Below are 14,239 nucleotides of genomic sequence, written 5' to 3'. Positions count from 1 at the left end.
CCCTGATATAGGGCTTTAAAGGTTGAATTGGATCCGGAAGCAGTCCCTGAATTCAGCTTGCCATCCAGACTTGATTTAGAGTTGCTTGCGGCTGCCTGTAGGCATTGCCACCTACTTACGCCGAGAAGAGTTTGATGGGTAAGCATAGGTTGCAGATGGCTGAAGGCTGGCTGACGGACGTGGCCACCTCCCCAGTCCCAACTTTGCGTTGTATCGAGATGCGCGTCCTGCAGGCCGATTGGTTGATCCGACTTCCTGTGGGGAGGTGGGCAGAAGGCCACGCCCATTCAAGCAGCACAACGGAGCGGATAGGTATAAATGCAGTAGCTGTGCATCCATCTCCCAACGACAGAGGCATACGTTCCCTGACATGCAGTGACAGAGAAGTCTAATCTAGGTTTCCGAGGCCTGCCAAGATTTAGAATAGAAGAGAGCTGAAAGGGACCTTGGAGGTCTTCTAGTCCCACCCCCTGCTCAAGCAGGAAAACCTGTAACATCTCAGACAGGTGATTGTCCAGTTTCTTCTTGAAAATTTCCAGTGATGGAGCACCCATGATTTCTGGTGGCAAGCTGTTCCGCTGGTTGATAGTCCTCACTGTCAGGAGGTTTCTCCTTAATTCCAGATTGCTTCTCTCTTTGAACAGTTTCCAACCGTTGTTTCTCATCCTTCCCTCTGGTACTTTGGAGAATAACATGACTCCCTCTTCTTTGTGGCAGCCCCCCAAATACTGGAACGTTATCATGTCTCCCTTTTTTCTTGTTTTCTTTAGACTAGCCAAACCCAAGTTCCGCAGCCGTTCTTCGTATGTTTTAGCCTCCAGGCCTTGGATCATCTTAGTTGCTCTTCTCTGCACTTTTTCCAAAGTCTCAACATCTTTTTTTGTAACGTGGTGACCAAAACTGGATGCAGCATTCCAGGTGTGGGTTTTATAAAGCGGTAATAATACTTCAAAAACGGACGCCGTGGCTCAGTGGGTTAGGACGCTGAGCTTGTCGATCAGAAGATCAGCAGTTTCGCAGGTCGAATCCCGAGTGGCGCGTAGCAGAGTGAGCGCCTGTTACTCGTCCCAGCTTCTGCCAACCTAGCAGTTCGAAAGCACGTAAAAATGCAAGTAGAAAAACAGGGACCACTCCGGTGGGAAGGTAACGGCGTTCCGTCATGCCGGCCACATGACCACGGAGACGTCCTCGGACAAGCGCTGGCTCTTTGGCTTTGAAATGGAGATGAGCACCGGCCCCTAGAGTCGGAAACGACTAGCACGCACGTGCGGGGGAACCTTTACCTTTACCTTTAATAATACTTCACGTGATCTGAATTCTATGCCTGTTTGTACAACCCAGGATTGTATTAGCTTTTTTTGGCAGCTGCTGCACACGGCTGGCTCATAGTCAAGTGATCGTCCACTAGGACAGTACATTTCACTGGAATGACAAAAATGTATTGCGATGCCCTGATGCAAGCTTCCCTCATGTATTTGTGCGCAGTGCTCTGAACATTTGTGCACAACTGGTGACGTTTCTGTCATTTGCTGCTGTGTTCTCTCCGTAGGCACCGGCGGGCATGGCCCATTAGCTGAAATAGTCTCGTAGAATTCTGTTGGGACGCCTTGTCCTGGATCCTTCGGACAATTAAGCGTAGTAATGAGAAGAGACATCAAGTACCACCCAGAAATCTCAGTGCATTTTTGGCTCGAGTCATCTTAAAACATACATTCAAGTGTTTACGTTTCACATTGCCATAGCGATAGTTTTATCTTTTTCCTGTTAAAAGCAATTAAAAATGAACTCGGGGTTGTGTTGTTGTTTTTTCCCCCTGTGGGAAGGTAATTAATGAAATGCCTCTTGATTATGTTACAAGCCCACATAAAGTCTTCTTTTGCCATATTGTTACCAGTGGATACTATGGATGAATATATATACGTACGTGTGGTGTGTACAGCAACAGCATTTAGACTTTTGTACTCCTTTATAGTACTTTACAGCCGTGGATCTCAACCTTTCAGGTTCCACCATGGAGAAGGGAGTGGGGATAGTTTTGTGTGTGCCCACCACTTGCACAAACGAAGCTCACCACTTGCACAAACGAAGCTTTGCGTGCTCACCTGCTGCTTGCGTTGGCCCGGTTCCCAATGGGAGTTGGGGACCTCTGTTTTACAGCATTCTCTAAGAAAGTGGCCCCCAACCTTTTGGGCACCAGGAACCGGTTCTGTGGAGAGAGGATTTTCCACGGACCTCAGGGGCATCGTCTTGTGTGCTGCTTACATCCCGCAGATGGGGTTTCGCTGGTTTGTGTGCACTGGTTGCTGGCATGCTGCAGCTCTGTGCTGGTCCACAGACCAGGGGTTGGGGACCCCTTACTCTAAGAAGAAAAATAGAATTAGAATTAGAATCAGAATAGAGCTGGAAGGGACCTTGGAGGTCTTCTAGTCCAGCCCCCTGCTCAAGCAGAAGAACCTATACCGTCTCAGACAGAGCAGCGAAGATGGGGCTGCCCTTGAGGACCACTCGGAGGCTTCAACTGGTGCAGAATGCGGCCGCGCGAGTTGTGATGGGGGTCTCCCGATACTCCCATGTAACACCTCTACTCCGCGAGCTGCATTGGCTTCCGGTTGCCCTCCGGGTGAAATTCAAGGTGCTGGTGATGACCTATAAAGCCCTACATGGCCTGGGTCCGGGGTATTTGAGGGAACACCTGCTGCCAGCATCAAGTACCCTTCGTCCAGTGCGCTCCCACAGGGAGGGTCTGCTCAGGGTCCCACTGGTAAGAGATTGCCGGCGGGTAACACCCAGGGATAGGGCCTTCTCAGTGGGGGCGCCTGCCCTCTGGAACCAGCTGCCAGTGGAGCTGAGGACTGCCCCCGACCTCCGTTCATTCCGCCGGGACCTGAAGACCTGGCTCTTTGAGCTCTCTGGCCCAGGCTGAGGATTAATTTATTTTAACTGGGGTTTTATTTGCACAGGGTTAAGTTTAATCTTTTTTAAACTGGTTTTAACTTTTGTATTGTTGGTTTTTAATTCCCTGTAAACCACCCTGAGTCCTCCGGGAAAGGGCGGTATATAAATATAAATAAATAAATAAATAAATAAATAAATAAATAAATAAATAAATAAATAATCCAAGGCCTGGAGACCAAAACATACGAAGAACGGCTACAGGACTTGGGTTTGGCTAGTCTAAAGAAAAGAAGAAATAGGGGAGACATGATAGCAGTGTTCCAGTATGTCGGGCTGCCACAAAGGGGGGGGGGTCATGTTATTTTCCAAAGCACCAGAGGGCAGGACAAGAAACAACGGTTGGAAACTGATCAAAGAGAAAAGCAACCTGAAATTGAGGAGAAACTTCCTGACAGTGAGGACAATCAACCAGTGGAACAGCTTGCCACCAGAAATCGTGGGTGCTCCATCACTGGAGATTTTTAAGAAGAGACTGGACATTCACTTGTCTTGAGGTGGTATAGGTTCTCCTGCTTGAGCAGGGGGCTGGACTAGAAGACCTCCAAGGTGCTCTTCTATCCTATTCCATATTCCATATTCCAATTTTAATTCTATCCCTTAGAAGTTCTTTGTTATGGCCCAGGTGGTCAAGACAAGGCAGGCCTTTAGATCGAGTCTTCTCCTCGCCTCAAGAAGTGTTCAACCAGCAGCCCTCAAATGACCAGTAGGCTCCACCCCACGTTACCCTGAAGGCAGCCACCCTCAGTCCCCCAAACAACAGACCCCATGTTACCAGGAAAGTCCACCAGGCAAAGCCCAGGTAGGCGAGAAATGGCCGTCCTCAGGGCAACGACAAGGTCCAAGGCCATAGGTAAAGCCAAACAAAGGGCAAAAGCAGGTCACAAAGTGAGGGGTAAGACAAACGGCAGTCCTCGAAGCAAGGCAAAAAGGCACAAGTCCAAGCCGAGGGAGTGTAAGCCCAAACGTAGAGTAGCTCCTCACGGCTTCCCCTTAAGCTACTCCCCTCCAGGTGTTCCTTGTGAGGAGGGGTGGGGCGGCCTCCTTCCGAGTAGCCTTGCAGCCCTTCTCAGAGCTTGCCTCTGCTCCGTTCTGCATGCCCTTGGATCAGTGAAGGAGGCAGCTGTTCCTCCCTCTTCTTCTTCTTCTTCTTCTTCTTCTTCTTCTTCTTCTTCTTCTTCTTCTTCTTCTTCTTCTTCTTCTTCTTCTTCTTCTTCTCCTCCTCCTCCTCCTCCTCCTCCTCCTCCTCCTCCTCCTCCTCCTCCTCCTCCTCCTCCTCCTCCTCCTCCACCTCCTCCTCCACCTCCTCCTCCTCCTCCTCCTCCTATGGAACCGTGACATTCTTTTTATGAGTCTTCATTTCACAAATTTAAGGACCGTTTTTTGCCCCTTTTTTAAAAAAAAAACAACTTTTCATTATTCATGTATAATTATCATAATTTTGAAAGAAAGAATCTTTTCTGTATAAGCAGTGCAAAGGTCGGCTTCCTTCCATATGCGTTCTTTGGTTTCTCTGCTCATAGGATTCATTGTAATGATAAAAACGTCCCTAATAGATACATACGGTGGTGTATATGCGTAGAAATTCTTCTGCCCTGCAAAAAAGTTTATGACTTGTTTCCAGCTTTGAGATATATAGGTTGCACACAGAACACATACTTTAAAAAAAAAAAACAAGTTTTCAAGTTATACTATGGGGCAACGTCGTATATAAAAATGAGACTGGGGTGTGCAGGAAGTCACCTCCATTTGTGAAATATATTTTGGGGGGGAAAAACATCCATCTGATCTCTTGGTGTTTGCCAGTAACTTTTAAAGTCAGTCTACATTTTAATTAAGCACTGTTTCTTCTATGAATGGAAATTCATGAGTTACCTTGCACAACTTTAGCTAATTTTACACATGAGTATGCAAAGAGCTTGTCAAACTTCCTAGTGAATTAATCAGCCCCAAACTGCTAAATGTTAATTGTATGAGACAAGATTATTATTTTCAGCAAAGGAAGCATGGCAGCAGCGATGTGTAGATATATAAGCCATGTTAGAACTGACAAGATGCCTTCTTAGATTTGGGAACAAAACACAGAATTGATTAGTGTTTGTGCAACAGTAACAACCTGTTAAGGAATTTGTTGTGCAGAGGTCTCCTTGTGCTACCAAAGAGTTGCACAGACAAGGAAGGGTACTGAGAGCAGCAAGAGTCACACAGTAAGAGTACACTGAGTTGTAAAAACAAAAAGTATTTTACTTTAAGGTGGTGTAAGAACAAAAATGCACAGTCAAAAATAAACAGTCCAGGTCATAAACAATAGCAACAGTCCAAGGAGTAATCCAAACTACAAAGTCTTCTTACCGGTCCAGAGGTCAATACACAGTTCAGGTTTACAACAGTAGTAAACCAACAGCAGAGCAAAAACAGTAATAGTAGAGATCAGTGAATTCAGAGAGAGAGAGAGAGAAGCTACGTTCCTAGCTTCCTCTTATGGCCATGAGAACACTTACACACCCATTGGCCAATTAACTTCTTAAAGACATAGCATTATGGTTAATATATTTTCAACCCAACATTGTAGGCTAACACCATATGCCTAACACAACCAACCAGAGATTATTAGAAATCCCAGAGACTTTATAAGGAGTTGCACAAATGATGAGAAATTGAATCCCTGTGTTCACAGACACTTTTTAACATAAGGACCCATGGTATCAGCTATTTTGAGAATATTTCTGTATTCTGTTCGGCTATTTCTTTTTTTTTTTGACCCCTTTGAGTGAAAATTCTGGGAACTAAAGTCTGGAGGGGGATAATAATAATAATAATAATAATAATAATAATAATAATAATAATAATAATAATAATAATAATAATAATAATAATAATGATGGTAGTAGTAGTGGTAGTAGTAGTAGTAATAGTAGTAATAGTAGTAATAGTAGTAATAGTAGTAATAATAGTAATAATATAATTGGAAGGGACCTTGGAGGTCTTCTAGTCCATCCCCTTGCTCAGGCAGGAAAACCTGTACTATTTCAGACAAAATGCTGCCCAGTCTGTTCTTAAAAACTTCCAGGGTTGGAGCATCCACAGCTTCTGGTGGCATGTTGTTCCACTGATTAATTGTTCTGTCAGGAAGTTCCTCCTTAATTCCAGGTTGCTTCTCTTTGATGAGTTTCCATCTGTTGCTTCTTGTTCTGCCTTCTGTTGCTTAGGAAAATACGTTGACCCCCCCTCTTCTTTGTAGCCGCCCCCCTAAATATTTGGAGGACTGTTATCATGTCACCCCTCATCCTTCTCTTTATTAGACTAGACCAGGGCTCTCTTGGCTCTTTTATGACTCATGGACTTCAACTCCCAGAATTCCTGAGCCAGCATGGGGGAACTATGGCCCCTTCATGACTTGTGGACTTCAACTCCCAGAATTCCTCAGCCAGCATGGGGGAACTATGGCCCCTTCATGACTTGTGGACTTCAACTCCCAGAATTCCTGAGCCAGCATGGGGGAACTATGGCCCCTTCATGACTTGTGGACTTCAACTCCCAGAATTCCTGAGCCAGCATGGGGGAACTATGGCCCCTTCATGACTTGTGGACTTCAACACCCAGAATTCCTGAGCCAGCATGGGGGAAAGTTTGGTCCCTTCATGATTTGTGGACTTCAACTCTCAGAATTCCTGAGGCAGCATGGGGGAAATATGGCCTCTTCATGACTTGTGGACTGAGCCAGCATGGGGAAAACTTTGCTCCCTTCATGACTTGTGGACTTCAACTCCCAGAATTCCTGAGGCAGCATGGGGGAAATATGGCCCCTTCATGACTTGTGGACTGAGCCAGCATGGGGAAAACTTTGCTCCCTTCATGACTTGTGGACTTCAACTCCCAGAATTCCTGAGGCAGCATGGGGAAAACTTTGCTCCCTTCATGACTTGTGGACTTCAACTCCCAGAATTCCTGAGGCAGCATGGGGGAAACTTTGCTCCCTTCATGACTTGTGGACTTCAACTCCCAGAATTCCTGAGGCAGCATGGGGGAAACTTTGGCCCCTTCATGACTCGTGGACTTCAACTCCCAAAATTCCTGAGGCAGCATGAGGGAAACTTTGGCCCCTTCATGACTCGTGGACTTCAACTCCCAGAATTCCTGAGCCAGCATGGCTCAGCTTGGAAACTCTCCCTTTCCCCTCAGGAATTCTGGGGGTTGAAGTTCACGAGTCATTAAAAGAGCCGAGGTTGCCCACCCCTGGACTAGGCATACCCAATTCCAGCAACCGTTCCTTCTGTGTTGTATCTCTTAATAAAGTTGTGTCCCTTATAAAATCTCCCAAGTCACAATGACACCCTTGTCACAGAGAACTAGCAGTGGTTCTAAAATGGTTACCTTTCCTCACAGCTCTGTCCAAGAGCACCCCAGATCTTGTCTGACTATCAGTGGCCTTAATTTTCAAAGCAACAATAACAATGGTGTGGGGGAAAGCATTTCTGAATCAGTTCACGATTTATTTTCCTCTGTTAAGCCTGAGCTACTGGGGGAAAAAAAACCATGGCTGAAATCTCTCTGCCCACTCACCCAGTGTTATTGTTGTGTCTTCAGCTTTCAGAAGCCTTCAGGCTGTTCTCCATTTTTCACAATTTGCAGGAGGTAGTTACTGTGCCAGTGTCTTGTTCCCACTGGTCTTTGATCAAGCTCCATGAAATAGGAGATGCAGGGGGAAAAAAAAAGAATAGCTGTTTGTAGCTGGCCATCCGGGAAGACATTGCTGGCAGTGAGTTTAAATACCAGATGAGGGCTTCTCCATGTCGTTAGCTTGATTGACTTTTCAGCCTAGCTTCCCCGCCAAGGGGATTGTGGAGACGTCAGACATTTTACAAAGGGTTGTATCCCTGTGGAAAGGAAACGTTAACGACGCCGAGCAGTCGGTCGAGATGCATTATTTCTCCATTCGTATCAGTTGAGCATTTTTATTGGATTTCTTTTTTTTCCAGGTCTATCCCAGACTGGGGCATTTGCCACTGGTGTTTGGAAAAAAGCGATTTGCAAAATTGACCATACCACATACTGGATGGATGGATGGATGGATGGATGGATGGATGGATGGATGGATGGATTGACTGATTAGAGGCCATGAATTTTCTTTTGACTCCAATCGACTAGATTTTCTCCATGGTGATCTATCCCCAGCACTAACAAATTCTGTGTGTGGGTGTGAAAGAGAGAGTGCAAGGGAGGGGAGGGAGGGAGGAAGGAAGGGAGATGGGAAGGAAGGAGGAAGGAAAGGAAGGAAGATGGGAGGGAGGGAGGGAAGGAAGGAGGAAGGAAAGGAAGGAAGATGGGAGGGAAGGAGGAAGGAAAGGAAGGAAGGAAGATGGGAGGGAGGGAAGGAGGAAGGAAAGGAAGGAAGATGGGAGGGAAGGAGGAAGGAAAGGAAGGAAGGAAGATGGGAGGGAGGGAGGGAAGGAAGATGGGAGGGAAGGAGGAAGGAAAGGAAGGAAGATGGGAGGGAGGGAGGGAAGGAAGGAAGATGGGAGGGAGGGAGGGAAGGAGGAAGGAAAGGAAGGAAGATGGGAGGGAAGGAGGGAAGGAGGAAGGAAAGGAAGGAAGATGGGAGGGAAGGAGGAAGGAAAGGAAGGAAGGAAGATGGGAGGGAGGGAGGGAAGGAGGAAGGAAAGGAAGGAAGATGGGAGGGAGGGAGGGAAGGAGGAAGGAAAGGAAGGAAGATGGGAGGGAGGGAGGGAAGGAGGAAGGAAAGGAAGGAAGATGGGAGGGAAGGAGGAAGGAAAGGAAGGAAGGAAGATGGGAGGGAGGGAGGGAAGGAGGAAGGAAAGGAAGGAAGATGGGAGGGAGGGAGGGAAGGAGGAAGGAAAGGAAGGAAGATGGGAGGGAAGGAGGAAGGAAAGGAAGGAAGGAAGATGGGAGGGAGGGAAGGAGGAAGGAAAGGAAGGAAGATGGGAGGGAGGGAGGGAAGGAGGAAGGAAAGGAAGGAAGATGGGAGGGAAGGAGGAAGGAAAGGAAGGAAGGAAGATGGGAGGGAAGGAGGAAGGAAAGGAAGGAAGATGGGAGGGAAGGAGGGAAGGAGGAAGGAAAGGAAGGAAGATGGGAGGGAAGGAGGAAGGAAAGGAAGGAAGGAAGATGGGAGGGAGGGAGGGAAGGAGGAAGGAAAGGAAGGAAGATGGGAGGGAGGGAGGGAAGGAGGAAGATGGGAGGGAAGGAGGAAGGAAGAAAAGAAGATGGGAGGGAGGGAGGGAAGGAGAGAGAAAGGAAGGAAGGTGGGAGGGAGGAAGGAAGATGGGAGGGAAAGAGGAAGGAAGGAAGGAAAGATGTGCTTTATGAGATTTCCCAGCGTCATTTTGAGAATACACCTAGTCCTTATCGCCATGTGAAGATCCCAAGTTGCCAGGTGGAGAAACGGAAACGCTGCTCCAGCATCCAGTCTGATCTCGGAATGTACGTTTCCTCTTGGCTGGTGATGTGGGTCCAGTTGAATAAATGGGAAGAGCTACTGAGCGTGATTTCTGTCTAGAGGGAAACTTCTGGCTGGCAAAGATGCTTTCATGGGAGCTCCTTGTTGCTTTGTTTCATGCAAAGAACTTGGTAGCCTACAATTTAATTTTTTTTCAACATTTACTAAAATAATACTGTGCCTCCCCTGCTGATATATTACTGTATGCTATAAGTGATATTTCTTGAGTGAACTCCAAAATTTTAATTGTGTGTGTGTGTGTGTGTATGTGTATGTATACACACACACACACACACACACACACTGAGCCACCGCGTCCATATATATATATATATATGGACGCGGTGGGTTAGGACGCTGAGCTTGTCGATCAGAAAGTCGACAGTTTGGCGGGTCAAATCCCGAGTGCCGCATAACAGAGTGAGCGCCTGTTACTCGTCCCAGCTTCTGCCAACCTAGCAGTTCGAAAGCATGTAAAAAATGCAAGTGGAAAAATAGGAACCACTACGGTGGGAAGGTAACAGCGTTCCGTGCGCCTTTGGCGTCTAGTCATGCCGGCCGGCCACATGACCTCGGAGACGTCCTTGGACAAGCGCTGGCTCTTCGGCTTTGAAACGGAGATGAGCACCGGCCCCTAGAGTCGGAAACGACTAGCACGCATGTGCGGGGGAACCTTTACCTTTACCTTTATATATATATGGAAGAAATGGATGGTGAGAAGGGAGAAACAGGGAGGGACAGAAGTGAGGGAAGGAAGGAAAAGACTACAAGGAAGGAAAAAAAGAGAAAGAAAGAAAGGAAATGTGCTTTATGAGATTTCTCAGCGTCATTTTGAGAATACAGCTAGTCCTTATCACTATAATGTAGCCTTCGCATCACGGTTGTAATTTGTGAAGGTCATAAATTGGGTCACCCATATGAACCGTCCTGATTTTTACGACCTTTTATGTGGCGATCACGAGGCGAATGCTGCGGTTGTTAAGCGACTGACCGGTTTGCTAGTTTTGCCGAAAAAATGGGAATAAACATCAGTTTTCAGCAAAACTATTGTAGAACAGGGTCACGTGACCTAAGGATGCGGCAAGTGGTTGTAAAGGTGGCCCTGATTGCTGAGTATCCAAAATGTAGTGACATGACCACGTGGGGGGGGCGGCGATCATTAGCACTTCGAATCTGGGTCATCAGTACCCCAGGGGAGATGCGTTGGGACTTCAGACATTCACTAAATGAACAGTTGTAAATCGAAAACTGCCTCCAATCCTAGCAGCAAATCTACATTGGACTAGCAGAGTGAGAGCAAAAGTTTCAGGACCGTTTAATACTTACTAATACTTATTAAAGGATGGTACAGATAGTCCTCGACTTACAATCACGTTAAGCCCAGATTTTCCCTTGCAAAACGAGACATTTGAAAAGGGAGCTTTGCCTCATTTTGCAACCTTCCTTGCCACCGTTGTTCAGTAAAACACCACAGCTGTTAGCAACCCGGTTGTTAAGTGAATCCGGCTTCCCCCATTGGCTTTGATTGTCAGAAGGGGATCGTGTGACACCCCCCACACACACACCCTGGGACATGGCAACCGTCATAAATGTGAGCCAGTTGCCAAGCGCCTGAGTTTTCATCATGTGACCATGGGCGTGGTGCAACGGTCGTAAGCGTGAAAAATGGGCACGTTCCTTTTTTCAGTGCTGTTGTAACTTTGAACGGTCAATAAATAAACAGTTGTAAGTCGAGGACTACCTGTATGATAAATAGGTGGTGAGTCTGAGGAGGAGAAATTCCCTTAGTGCAAGGGCTTTTCAACCTTTTCACCCATCGTACCACTTTTAGGATAGGGCAACATCCGAGTACCACCAGTCGCCTAGCAAGGTGTCAAAAACCTGATGACCAAAAAAAAAAGTGATGTACAGGTAGTCCTCGACTTACAACAGTTTGCTTAGTGACTGTTTGAATTTACAAAGGCACTGAAAAAGGCACTGATGTTGCCCTATCCTAAAAGTGCCCCCTAAGCCACAGCCGAGCAAGACACCTGCCTACCTGCCCGGCGGAGCTCTTCCTCCTGTCCGAGGTTTTCATTGTTGTGAGCATTTCTGTTGAGGATTGGCAGCAGGGGTGGGGTGGGGTGGGTGTTTGGTTTTTATTTCCCCCCCCTCTGCTGGGTGGTTGCAGCAGGTTTTGGTCACTTCACATGACCCTGGGACACTGTGACCGTCATAAATATGAATCAGTTGCCAAGCATCTCCACAAGACCCTGGAGATGCTGCAACATTCCAACTGATCGGTGCTTCTTCTGGGCTCAGCAGAAGCGCCAGGATTAGTGCAGAGCTCCAGCTGGATCCTGGCGCTTCCGCTGAGCCCTGACAGCCCCGAAGAAGCGCTGATCCTGGTGCTTCTGCTGAGCCCTGACAGCCCTGCAGCTCCAGCCGTCTCTCGCTCAGGCTTGTGCGGTGCTGCCACTGCTTCAGCTCATTCCCGTCCCCAGCTACCACTTTTCTAGGATGGTCACGTACCACCTGCCAGGTGCCAATGTACCACAGGTGGTACCCGTACCACTGGTTGAAAAGCCCTGCCTTAGTGCAGCAGTGGAGTCCAAAGATTGTAAAATCCAAGGATGGTGTTTCCCCAACTTGAAGGCCTGTGGACTTCGACTCCCAGAATTCCCTAGCCAGCCATGAGATCCGCTGTGCGTAGGCGATGGTGATACTTTTTTTGCGCTCACAAATGCTTTTATTCCCAAAGACAAGAAAGGAGCAGCCCAGTTCTCCAGAGTGATTAGTGAACACACTCTTCTTCCATTTATTTCTTCCCGCCTTTTCTAATTATACACCTTTCTTGCTACTCTCCCATAGTTAATGGTGGAGAAACGTCATCCTAATTAAGCCCTCATTAGAATGGAATCTGATGTTTTAGCACAGGAGATCAAGAGCTGATAAACTGGCTGACCTTTTTTCATGTACAGATATTGTCCTCCGCAAGTTCCTTTTCTCTGGGTCATAGTATATCCCTGACGTTGGGCTCTCTCTTTTAAAAAAAAAAACAGCAAAGACACACAGCCAAAAAAACCAAAAATAACCCCCCCACCACAAAACCTTCATTTTTTGAAGTCTGCAAATGGGGACATCGGAGCAGAAAATACACCACCCATAAGAGTTTGGATTTGGTGAACGGGCCGAAGTTCTACCAGATTTGGTATTTGGGGATGTTTGGTTTAATGAAGAGAAGGACCAGAGGGGACATGATAGCAGTCTTCCAATATTTGAGGGGCTGCCACAAAGAGGGGTGTGTGTGTGTCAAACTATTCTCCAAAGCACCTGAAGACAAAACAAGAATGGATGGAAACTAATCAAGGAGAGAAGCAACCTGGAACTAAGGAGAAATTTCCTGACAGAACAATTAACCAGGGGAACTACCTGCCTCCAGAAGTTGTGGATGCTCTAATACTGGAAGTTTTGAAGAAGAGACAGGACAGCCCTTTGTCTGAAATGGTGTAGGGTTTCCTGCCTGAGCAGGGGGTTGGACTAGATGACCTCCAAGGTCCCTTTCAACTTTATTATTATTATCATTATCAACATCATTGATCATCGCACAGTCAGCCAGATGTTCAGACTGGATTTGGCATTTTTGTCTACCTATCTAGTCCTTACCAAGGACCTGGGATAGGCAGATGTGGATGTTTAACAGTATTACAGATATCGTCTCAGGATGCAAGGAATTCCTAGTAAGGCCGCCTTTTGCAATTGACTAATGGCAAATTTGTCAATGCTGATGGTGTTCAAGTGGTGCTCCAATTGTGTCTCCCATTGTGTCTCCCATCTGATTTTTGTGAGGCGGGGATATCTGTAGTCCTCGACTTACAGCCATTCATTTAGTGTAACTTTCGTTCAAAGTTACAACAGAAATGAAAAAAGTGACTTATGGCCCCTGTTCATGCTTAACGGCCGTTGCAGCCTCTCCGTGGTCATGTGATCAAAATTCAGATACTTGACAACTGGTTCATATTTATGACGGTTGCAGTGCCCCGGGGTCGCAGGATCACCATTTGAAATCTCAACGGCACTGAAAAAAGTCACCTGTGACCATTTTTCACACTTACGACCGTTGCCGCGTCCCCCACAGTCACGTGGTCAAAATTCAGACGCTTGGCAACTGACTCGTATTAGTGACAGTCGCAGTGTCCCAGGGTCAGGTGACCCCCTTTTTGCGACTGCTGACAGGCAAAGCCAATGAGGAAGCCAGATTCACTTAACAACCGTGCTACTAATTCAGGGGTCTTCAAACTTGGCCCTTTTATGACTTGTGGACTTCAACTCCCAGAATTCCTCAGCCAGTGTGCCTGGCTGAGGAATTCTGGGAGTTGAAGTCCACAAGTCATAAAAGGGCCAAGTTTGAAGACCCCTGTACTAATTGAACAACTGCAGTGATTCACTCAGTCTGTGACGATGAAGGTCATAAAATGGGGCAAAACTCACTTCACAATTGTCTCACTTAGCAAGGGTAATTTGGGGCTCGGTTGTGGTTGTAAGCCGAGGATTCCCTGTAATTGGCAACTTTCACCATTTAGAAATTTATTAAAAAAGATAATTTCCCTCAAAGCCCGAGAGAAATTAAGGTTTACAATGGATAATTCAGGGAAGGGTCATGCAACTCAGGCTCCTAATCATGATGGCTGCCCATCATAACAGCACAGGAAAAAGCTTTGAGGTTGACTCGATAGGAAATCTAATTGAACCACTCAAACGAGAACTGAAGGTGGGTTGGGATAAATCAGCTAAGTTGATTTGAAATGAGCTGGCAAGTCTGCTTGGACAAGTTAATAAACTCTCCATTTTCAG

The 14,239-nt window shown here is 46.8% G+C and overlaps 1 protein-coding gene across 2 annotated transcripts in view; it reads left to right on the top strand.

Annotated features, from left to right (window-relative positions):
* RSF1 (remodeling and spacing factor 1) overlaps nt 1-14,239 on the top strand; it is a 79,605-nt gene that overhangs the window by 21,004 nt on the left and 44,362 nt on the right. Inside the window, exon 1 of one of the 2 annotated variants that reach the window (XM_081327800.1) lies at nt 9,206-9,390. The exons of the other annotated variant lie outside the window; for it this stretch is intronic. The gene's annotated coding sequence lies outside the window, so the exon portion shown is untranslated. Of the gene's footprint in view, nt 1-9,205; nt 9,391-14,239 lie in introns of those variants that run through there. 2 annotated transcript variants of the gene reach the window in all.

This window comes from Vipera berus (genome assembly GCF_964194415.1).
Source record: "Vipera berus genome assembly, chromosome: 4".
NCBI lineage: Eukaryota > Metazoa > Chordata > Lepidosauria > Squamata > Viperidae > Vipera > Vipera berus.
This window is presented reverse-complemented; position numbering and strand designations above follow the sequence as displayed.